Source organism: Rhinolophus sinicus, chromosome 16, assembly GCF_057876585.1.
Source record: "Rhinolophus sinicus isolate RSI-liver-muscle chromosome 16, RSI-T2T, whole genome shotgun sequence".
NCBI classification, from domain to species: domain Eukaryota; kingdom Metazoa; phylum Chordata; class Mammalia; order Chiroptera; family Rhinolophidae; genus Rhinolophus; species Rhinolophus sinicus.
In genome coordinates this window covers 137,505,230-137,516,619 of record NC_142516.1, presented here as the reverse complement: position 1 = coordinate 137,516,619, position 11,390 = coordinate 137,505,230, and positions in this window count along the sequence as shown.

Below are 11,390 nucleotides of genomic sequence, written 5' to 3'. Positions count from 1 at the left end.
AGAAGTGGGGGGGCTCCCTCCTCTGGCTGTAGCTTCCCAAAGGCTTGTGTCCAGAATCTTGGGAGCATGAGGCAACTCAAGAGTATTTTCTGCAAATGAACAGCTTCCTCTGCCTTTTACTTCAGAGGGAAAGCACCACCAAACAAAAGCAGTGTCAGCCATTCCTCCCTTGATACTCCAGGGCTGTCTTGCTCTTCAATTGTATCTCCTTTGTTCCCAGTACACCGTTATACTGTCCTGAAATTTCAATAATATGGCTTGAAAACCATGTCCAAACTGCTTTTCATATCTGGGAGGCCATCGAAAGTTTGCCAAAACTGTGTTTTGAATTTTGCTTCGGAAATGTGGTGAGATAAAAGAGGATTTAAGATACATTAAGGTACTCAGTCCACATCCCAGGGGTTCTTTTTTTTTTTTTTTCTTTTCTTTTTTTTAGTGGGCTCAGAACAGTAGGCAATCAAGCAAATCAGAAAGACTCCTTCTCTGCAAATGTCACATGACCACCGTCCTGTGCCTGGGAACCCACTCCACCAGTCACCAGCCCACCTTTGAGAAAATGTCTTTCTGAGACTCCAAATACACTTTCTCCTGAAAGTCCTCCTAAGCCATGGCGAGGTGTGGTAGAAATAATGTTCTCAGCTTTCCACTTCAAGTCTGACAGGGCTTTTGTGAATCAGCCTGGGCACTTAACATTGGTTTTTCAGGAATGTTCCACCTAAGAGCTAAACAAGGGACCTAGAAAATAATTTGTGAAACACACCTCCCCTAAATTGGGGCTGTCAGTCTGTCCATTTTCATGCTTCTCCAAACCCTGGAAAACTATAGGAAATTTAGTGTTTGGGTAAGCATAACCCCAAATGCCAGTTCTGCCAACCTTCGTAGTTAGCTGGTTCTAGGAAAATTCTTCAAGCTTCCGGCTCAGTTTATAGCATTTTGCTTTTGAAAGACACAGTGTCACTTCTTTCAAAGACCCCTGATGCATGTTCTGACCTACTTGGCACATTCCCAACAATGGTTTTTTCTTTTGCAGACAAAAGTCCGTCGATAGGGTGATTTATCTCTACACCAAGGTGGGGGATTCCTCTAGGCCCACACTACGCTTGCCTCTCCTGGATCTTACAGAACAGAACAGGCACAGTCACCTCTCCTACCCCCACTCCAACCCAACCCCCATCCTCTTGTTTGTGTTCTGTTCCCTTCCTTTGCAGTCTGCTACCAGTTTATTGGACTGGCTCCCTGAATGCCCCCCCTCCTCATTCTGACCTTTCTTTGGGGCCCAAACCCCATTTCCTACTTCCTGTTGTTGTTTCTATGAGCATATCTGACCCTCCTGCTCCCCACTTCTCTTGCATTCAGCATCTTGTGTCCCCAAACCTCCCGGCTTCTAGCCCCTGTTAGCACAGCTCCGCCACTTCCATCCTGCCTGGCAGTCCTGGTGGATACTTCTTGCTTTCTCAAGGCCCCTCCTTTACCTTAACTCCTGCCCTTCTCCTGATGGGTATCGGGATTCCAGCCTCACTACCCTCCCACCCAATTCCTCAGGAAACACAGAACACAAGATGCATGCACTAGGACGTGAGTGTGTTGGCGGTTCCCCAGACAGAGTGTATTTTCGGGCCAGATAAAACTAGAGTGTGAGCATTCTGTGTCAGAAGCAAGTTGGATAAGAGCAGGGCTGCCCTCCAGGAAGAGTGGAAGGAAAGATACAGCGAGAGAAAGGACTGATGCCCAGGGCAGGCAGGGATGGTCAGCAGCCAGAAGGCAATGAAGTTAGAAAGGCCTCCAGCAGTCTAAGGGCTGTTGGACACGCACACCCCAACCTGCCCTCCCACAACATCTGCCCGAGCTCCCCCCTTAGGAACAGGAGACAGGTCCATGTTTCCTGCACCACCTCCACAGGCCCAGTGCTCTGAGTGTCCTGGCCACATTCCTGGCCAGACTCCCTTTCCTCAAATCTGGCAGACACGCTGATCCACAACAGATAGATCACATCCGGAGTCAGGGAACCCAATGGTGCACACACCCCAGGAGCGAGTGTGCAACCTGTGCAGAGGGCAGCCAGCACCTGGTGTCCCCGGCACATCTCTTCCCCGTGCTCGTAGTGAGGCTGTGTGGCCAACCCGCTTGGCATCATTAAAGCTTCTGAGCACTGTAGGGGCCGCTGTCAGCCCCCTGTGTGAGAATTCCCACACAGAGGACCCGGTTCCTCTGGGGAAGTTGCACCAAGAGCCTGGAGGGCCACCGCCAGCGTGTGTCACCACCCAACAGATGCCTCTGTTCCTGCAGGAATTCCTCTTCTCATTAGTTGATTGTAGAAGCTGCTGGCAGTGCCGTCTCCCCGAGACTAACAGAATATCTGGGTGACAGTTCTTAAGACCTGGGGGTCTTATTGGAGCGATAAATGTAACAACATCCGAACCTGCTTATCCATCACAGAGCACTACCGCGGGCCCTGAAACACCGAGTGCTTCCCAATGTGAGGCAAAGGATGGCCGTGCCACCGTGGATCTCCTTGCCATGTCTTTGGACCTGAAGCCAGCCAGCTGAGCTTCTATGCACGCTGCCCGGTCACAGAAACTATGGGCAGCAGGGAAGGATGTCTTACCTGAATGACAGCAGTGCTGCTCAGACGCTGACTGAAGGGCCCAGGTCACCCGGGGACTTGGTGACATGTGGATCCTAGTTCACAAGGTGGGGTTGGGGGGACCTGAGATGGCATGTCTCACAAGCTCCTAGGGCTGGTCCCTGAGCCAGGGTCCGCACAGCAACGTGACCCGGTGTCCAACAGCAGGCTGGATGGGGATACCACTATAGATGAAAAGAGGCTTGAAAGAGGTGACAACCAGATGCTACGCATGGCGACAAAACCAAGAGAGAAGATACTGCTGATGACTACAAGGGAATTTAACACGGACTGGAAAGTAGATGAGATTAAGGAACTATTAATAATATTGAGTGTGTTAATGATACTTACGTGATATTGTTAAACCCTTACTTGGTATTTACGAGGTGTGATTAAAAAAAAAAAATACGGTGAATGCTGCTGCCGAGTGCCATTCAACAGAAAGGCAGGTGAGAGAAGGTATGTTTTAAAGTATGTTGTAAATCATCCTCCATCATGACAATGCTCCATGTCACACATCATTTCTGGTATACGGCAATTTCTGTCAAATGAAAACATTACAGTGTGTCCTCATCCACCTTTTTCACAGGATCTGGCTCTGTGTGACTGACTTCTGGCTCTTCCCCAAAGTCAAAATGACCATGAAAGGTAAACGTTTTGAATCAATTCAGGATATTGAGGCAGCCACAAGAGAGCTACTAAAGACATTCACGAAAGAGGACTTCCAGAACTGCTTCTGAAAGTAGCAAGAATGATGGGATAAGTGTGTTTGAAGTGAGGGGGTGTATTTTGAGGGGGATTAATGGCAATGTGTCTTTTACTGTATTCAGTTTTTTAAATTTAAACATTCACCGTACGTTTTGATCACACCTCATATGTTTGTGTATGTTTGTGTAATATATAATACACATATGTATTATATGTATAATATATATATACACACTTGTTGTTATTTAATGGAAACTGACAGTGTTGAGCTTTCTGAGCCCTGTGATCTTGGAAAACAGCAAAGGTTAAAAAGCACCCCTCGCATTGTATTCTCAAAAATGGCTCCCTGCAGAGAAGCCCAGCCCCATCTGACTTAGATGAGACTCAGGGTGTTCCTTTGTTTGTCTAGGACAAGCCAGACATAACCCGTTTGCACTCCCTTTTTTTGCATCATGGGTCCTGAGCTGGACTGTGGTCCCCACTTTTCAGTTGGAACAGCTTCTCTCCCCTGCCACCCTCTGCCTGGGCCAGCAGAGACCCCTCCTGAGAACAGGTGGCCTGGAGGGAACCTGCTCAGTCTGCTGTCTCAACTTAGTCTCCACACCCAGCTCGTTCTTACCTGGTTTACTACTCTATAAAGAAAATCTCTCTGAGACCAGCTCTTGAGAAACTTCCAGAGTTCTCACTATGGCAGTAGTCCCCCACTCTGCCAACATTTGCAATCATCCTTTTGAATAAAATACTAAATCCAGATTTGTTTTTATTTGACAAAAAAATATTTATAGGTGGAATTATATGAAGGCTGGAGCTGAATTTAAATATATTCCAGCAAGAGGGGGAAAAAAGGAAAGGGTAGCTGAAAAATATAAGGCAAAATTGTTGAAGATGAGTACTGGGCACATGAAGGGATTTTTGTGTCTGTTTGAAATTTTTCATAATGTATTTAAGCCGTTAATGAGTCATGCCTTCTCCTATAGGGGGCAAGAGAGGGCCGCAGCTGGAGGTCCGTGAAGCGGATCCTTCTGTCTTGAGCCCTAGCTTGACTTTGGCCCCAGCCAGCCTGCTGTGCACCTCTGCTCCACGGTCTGAGGCAGGGCCAGCACCCAGCCATACAAGCCTGTTGGGACCGTGGGGATTAATGTGCTCAAAACATACGCTTTCCACTCAGCAGGTCTGACGGGGTTCAGAACAGGCGTCCCCACGATGTGCCACTTTGGCATGTGGATTATTTTGAGCTGAAGGCAATTGAGACCCTGGAGCTCATGAGAAACTTTTATCTCGCCATTAAAGAATTTAAATTAGGGGCCTTGCCCATCATAAGAGTTATCACCAGAAATAACTTTGTATGACCTGTCTATAGGGCAGGGCAACTACTAATTACTGAACATCTGCTCTTCTTATTCTGCCAAGGTCCTTCCTCCCCTTTGAAGCCCAAAGGCACGTTACCCCGTGCTTAGTTCAGAATGTCACATATGCCTCATTTTCCCTTTCTGTCTCTGAACCTCTCATGGATGTGGGGTCTCTGACTCCTGTGTCTGAGGGTTTCCCACATATGTAATTAATGTGGGGCATTTTTCTCTTGTTAATCTGTCTCATGTCTGTTTAATTATTAGACAAGCCAAAAGGACCTTAAGGGTAGAGGAAAGTTTCTTTCTCCCCCACAGGTCCCTGTGAGGCCTTCTGCTCCTGCAGGGAAACATGCAGATGTTACGAGTAAAGGGGAAGGAACTAGGATGAGGACATAAAAATGACCAATGTGGGGACATTATGAGGTTTCCAGTGATCCCACAAATTGCCCACTTCTCTGAGTGGGAGCTGGGTGGCTTCCTTGAGCAAGTGCAAGAGACCTTGTTCTGAGGGCAAATTTCCCTTCCGTCCTTCCCGCCCTTTTCTTTGCCTTATAGGTGAGATTCAGGCCAGGACAATTAGTGAAATAATTTTGTTGGGATCACAAGCAACAACGGAACTGTTCCCGGAACACCAGACCACAGGGTCACTCTACATGGGTCTTTTGGGTTGGGGAAAGCCACTCTCCCCAAGGCTGCAGCGGGTAAGAGCTTGGATCCTGGAGACCTTGCAGGTTCAAGTCTCAGCTGATTGCTTCTGGGTGTGTGACCCTCCTTGGGTCACATCACCTCGTGCACAGAAGGACTCAAGGAGAAAACGAAAGGGGCTTAGCCAGCGTCTGGTGTGCGGAACGTGTTGAGCGAATGCTGGCTGTTTTCTTGTTCCTGTTCCAGATCCTCCTCAACTCTGGGCTTCACGTACATTTTCATCTGAGAGTAGATTCCCAGGTCAGAAGGCCCCATATGCCCCACTTGCCTTACAGAAAGCCACCTTAGAGTCTTTTTTCCATGAAGATCTTTAAAGAAGAAAAACAAGTTAAGGGAGACGGCAGGTCCAAAGTCTTCCGGCCCTCCACTCTGCCAGGGTAATTTACAGCTGCAGGGCGACCTATGCAAGTGAGAGGCTTGATTATAAATAAAGCAAGGAGATGGGTTTTGAGTGTGGTTCATAAGTCAGACTCTTACAGCTGGTTTTTCTTCCCTCATCCTTTCAATACAGATTCAAATGCCAGTTATTTTGTAGGCTCTTGGCATTACAGGAAGCTTAGGATTTGGTTTTGGAGACAATTTTATAAGAGTGTTATCCATAAGCAAGATTTATCTTTATAATAAGACAAAATGAACATTTTAAAGAAAAATATTGTGATACAACATGGTATTATGTAATGACCCTAATAAGGTTTTGTACGAGATACTGTACTTCGGGAGAGGGAGCAGGTACTTCTTTCTGGGCAGGTGAAGGAAGCCCCACCCAGCAAGTGTTGTTTGTCAAGTCTTGAAGGATGGTGGGAGTCTGCACTGCAGGGAGCTAGAAGTAGGCTTCTGCCTCAAACTGCACCCTGATAGACAGTCCTCGGGAAAGTCAGAAGGACATCAGAGGAGGGCAGGTATCACACTCAGCAGATACTGTGATCCCCACCATCCTTTCTCCTCTTCTTCCTTTCATAATAGAACCTCCAAGTTTTAGTGTTTTATTATTCAGCTCGGGCCGCTGTAACAATGGGCCACAGCCTGGGTAGCTTAGACAACAGACATTTATTTTCTCACAGTCCTGCAGACTGGAAGTCCGAAATCAAGGTGCTGAGAGGGTTGGTTTCTCCTGAGGCCGCTCTGCTTGGCTTGCAAACAGCCATCTTCTCCCTGTGTCTTCACATGGTCTTCTCTTGGTGCGTGTCTGTGGCCTAATCACCTTTTCTTATAAGGAGACGAGTCCTATGGGATTAGCGCCCACCCTAATGAACTCAGTTTAACTTAATCACCTTTTTAAAAGCCCTATCTCCAAATGCAGTCACAGTAAAAAATATTTCTACTGTGGAAAAATGACGCTCTTAACTTTGGAACTTAAGACCAACAATATAAACTAAAACTGTCCCAGATTCACGACACAAAAGTTATATACCCAGAGAAATCCACTTCACTTACACCTGAAATGGGGCTAACAGATTTAGCAAATAAAAAATACATATACAGGGCATCCAGTATGACCTTCACTAGCAAAGTATTCATGTACACTGCACTTCAGATTTGACGGGCATTCTGTATTTAGCTGGCAATCCTATCCTGAAGGCATATGAAACACTGTGACCCAGATTTCCTTAAACAAGCAGTAAAGAGATTTTTTTTCTTGAGAATTTTTCTTAAAAAGGTCATTAGTCCGAAAGCACAATAATGTCCTTTGTTTCTCAGCTTTTTTCTTTTGATGTTTTCTAACAGCCTGAGCACCTGCCTCTCTGTCACCCTCGCAAAGTTGACAGCATCCTTTGCCTTAGATGCAAAGGAGGTCCCACTCTGCTACTTAAACCTGGATTTCAGGGGAAGAGGTATCAGGACTTACTAGGTTAGGAAGCAGTGAGGCAAGGTACAGGGTCCTCCAAGGCCAATGGGAAATGTTTTTAATACACAAAGGTAAATATCAACAATCTAGACTAGTAACCCAATCCTTAGAATATTAACTTTAAAATAAATACTTGAAGCTGGAGTTAGGGTCGTATCCAAATTGTATTCAAACATAAGAGCACAAACTTCTAAAGGATTTCTGTGGTCAGCCAGTCCATCAAACAAATTGATTCAAGACCACTGTGATTACTATAAGGGTAAATGCAAATCTGAAAAACAAATTTTAATTTAAAATTTTCCCTAGTGCCAAGAGGGAGTGAGAAGCGCCTCGCCTCATCAGCATTTCTTTTAAAAAACTCAACACCGTGCATGTTCTCACCCTCCTTGAGATACATGTAAAATTTTCTAAAAGTGGAAGCAGCCTCTCGGCAGGTTTGTGTCCTAGGATGTCTTTCTTGGGTGTGGAACGCTGTCTTTGAAATGGGAACGTGGAGGAGGGTCCCCCTGTCTGGAGGACCTTAGCCCAGGAGCTTGTCTGCAAGATGCAACTTCCTCTTGTTGAAAAGACAGGAGTTTCATTTCTCCTTTGGATAAAGACAACGGACACGTATGTCATGGGTGGTATCAGCCCGACTACACAAAAGGGTGGAATTCTTTCTGTCTTGGCCATCTCTTAGCAAGCTGCCTGTGAGGCACCCCACTTTCTGGCTTTATGCTTATTCAAAATAATACAACTGTTTCTTTCTCTACCACCTTTCTGGAGAGGATTTCTGGGCCAGGAGGAGATTTCATTGCTACGTTTGTTGTTAGGCCAATGTGCAGGCTTGGGGATTTTTATAACATCCCTAAAGTGATTCCCATGGACAGCCATGCTGGGAAACACAGACTCTCACCTTCCTCAGACCTCTGATGTCTCTGCTCACATCTTCTTAAAGTGCTGAGTCCACTTTCTTTCCTGAAATAAGTGCTGACTCCCAGACCTTTACCTCCAGCTGCTACCCCTTTTCCGAGCTGTAGTCCTATTTTTTCAGCAACCAAATGGACATGTCCACCAAGATACCCAGAGTGTGCCTCCAACTCAATACAGTTAAACTGAGCTCATCTCCCCACAAACACTGTGCTCCTCTCGTGGCTCCTACCTTGCTTTGGGGCACCACCAAGTAATCTATCTGCTCAAGCCAGAAACTCCTCAAAAATACATTATTACAACGTTATAAATGCTTGCTGAAAAAAATTGAAATCCAACAGAACTGAGGCGAAAAGAAAAGGTATGCTTCACTACGCTCTCCTATTCCCTTTTTCCAGATGCTTTCCTCTTAAGATTAAAAAAATTAATTATGGAATAGAATTAATGAACAAACTAATCAGAAACAGTCTCAGAGATAATAGAGAAAAAACTGAGGTTTGCGAGATGAGAGGTGGGGTAGGGATGAGGGAGAAGGTGAGGGGATTAGACAGCACAATCGATAATCACAAGATTGTCATGGGGATACGAAAGACAGTTTGGGGAACATAATCAATAATGTTATAAAGATTTTATAGTGTATCCAATGGACACCTGTCTTATTAGGGAGACCACCTCAGGGATAATGTAGATGCCTGATGACTGCATTGTACACCTGAAGCTGAAGCTGAACAATAATGAATGTTAACTATATATATATATATATATATATATATATATATATATATATATATGGTCACAGGATGTGTAGTACAGCATAAGGAATAGTCAGTGGAACTGTAACAGCCATATGATGCCAGAGAGGTAGTAGATGGGGGGGTTTATCACTTTGTGAGGGATGTAAATGTCTATTACATTGTTTTGTATGCCTAAAACTATTAATTAAAAATTAATTATGCAATTTTTCATGTATATGGAAAAGTGCACAAGAGAAACCAACCCCAATGCACACACCCTTTTAAAGGCCTCCTTACAATGTTGGTGTGCAGCCTCCTGGAGGTGTCTTTGAATGTAAATTCTTAGAGGCAGGAACAATGTTTGTGGGGCTCTTTGCATTGTGACTAGCTCCCGGTACCCGCAACTAGGTGATACTTAAAGACATGTTGGTGATGATGGCAAATGGAAGCAGAATGACATTATTTGTGAGCTATTCATACAGCTCTCTGGGTCTGTGTCTGTGCGGGCTTAGCAATACCAGGCATACTCTGTGAACCACATAAAAGCCTACTTAGAAAAGGGAGAATCCTGGGACATTGGCTCTCAACCTCACCCCTATCCTGAAAGAATTCACCTGCTCCACTCCATAAGAGGCAATGTATTCTACTTTATGACATTTTACCTCTATGAGAGCATCTTTGAGCGTGCCCTATCACGTCAGTGTCAAATGTTCAATACTGAAAACTGGGCAGAAACAGAGCTTGACCTTACTGGTCCCGTTTGTGTAATTACTACAGTTTTCATCTTCCACTGTGGTATTTGTATCAGGAGTAACCAGTATTTGGTAGTGATTTCTCACTAAAGATGTCCCCATTCTGCTAATTCCATGGTAAGCTGTAGATGTGTGTACATCTCATAGTGGTATCTCTCGGAGTCAGGGTATTTTTAGCTTAGAATTTACTAGATTTTCTGTAGCTGATGTTTGGTCTTCATGAACGTCAGCCTCAGTACCAATTAGGTATTTCTTTTTCCTCCATTGAGCTCTATCTTAGGAAGCGAAATGATGTCACCTGTATAATTTTGGGAACAAATGTGTCATAAAACGTTCAACCTGACAGAAGCTTGCTTTTTTCTTCTTTTATTGTTACTGTACCATCCTAAAGGTTTTATCAGATTCCTTGGAGAGTTTTGCATCGGTTGAATGCTGTGATGAAGGGCCTCAAGAACAAATAAGTATAAAGTTAATTTCATGCATTTCCCATTCCTTCAGGTAAACAGTGAAGCAAATTATTCACAATGACTCAAAGGAATTGAATCAACAAAAGATAACTGTGCTTATAGTCCCAGGATTTGTTTGGAGACGCTGCTTGGAAAAAGAATATTTAAACAGTCTGAAGTGACAGAAAGTTCGGGAGGGTGTTTGTTTTTAGAGACTTGTTGACATTTCTCAACAGCCACCTCCATGCTGGGCAGTGCACCCCCTCATTCCACACGTGGGGGCTGCAAGCTCTCAGCTATTCCAAACACAAGTGCAGGAAAGGGACCCACTGGTGGCCCGCTCTCCTCTCCTCCTCTCAGGTGCTACCCTTCAACCTTTCAACCTTGCTGCATCCCCTTCCTGTCCATCAGTGCAGGGCCATGTAGTGACGTCTCCTCCTCTCTTAAAATTGTGGTAACATATACTTAACATATAACATTTGCCACCATAACCACATTTAAGCATACGGTTCAGTGCACTGAGTACATTCACATTGTTGTGCCACCATCACCACCATCCACCTCTAGAGCTCTCTGATCTTCCCATTAAACGACTCCCCATTCTTCTCTCCCAGCCCTGGCACCCACCATTCTACTTTCTGTCTCTGCGAATCTAACTATTCCAGGGATCTTATATGAGTGGAATTACACAGTATTTGTCTTTTTGTGTCTGGCTTATTTCTATTAACAAAATGTCCTCAAAGTCCCTCCATGCTGCAGTGCAGGGAGGTTTTAAATAGTTTTGTAGCCCACATAACCTTTCCACTGCCGGGAGGTGCTCAAGACATAATTTTGATTGATTCTATTTTCCTCTTTGAGCCTATAGGACACATTTCTGTCTGGGTGGGTCAGGGTGTGGTGGGAAGAAATCTCTCTGCATGGAGAAGGAAGTAGTGAGGGTCATACGTTTCCCAGAGGTCCTGCGGGCAGCTCTTTAATCTTCATGAAAGTTGGAAGGAAAGGGTCCCTCAGAGCATGCCCAAAACTTTTAACCTCCATTTGCCAAAGCCATTGAAAAGAAAAGCACATCTAAAAAAGAGAGTATCCGCATAAAATCTGTTGACTTTTCCTAGGAATAAGCCTGAGACTCACAGTCTCCTAAAGGCATGTTTTTCTCAGAAAAGGTATAGAGGGGAAATATTAATTGAGTCATAAGCTAGAGAGAGCTGAGAGAATTCAGGAAAAGTGAAAACCGCACAGTGCTAAGGTTTCCATCGAGAGTGATAAGAAGAACTTGCCACCAATGGGAGGTAAACATAAGCAGTAGAATTTATGTGTT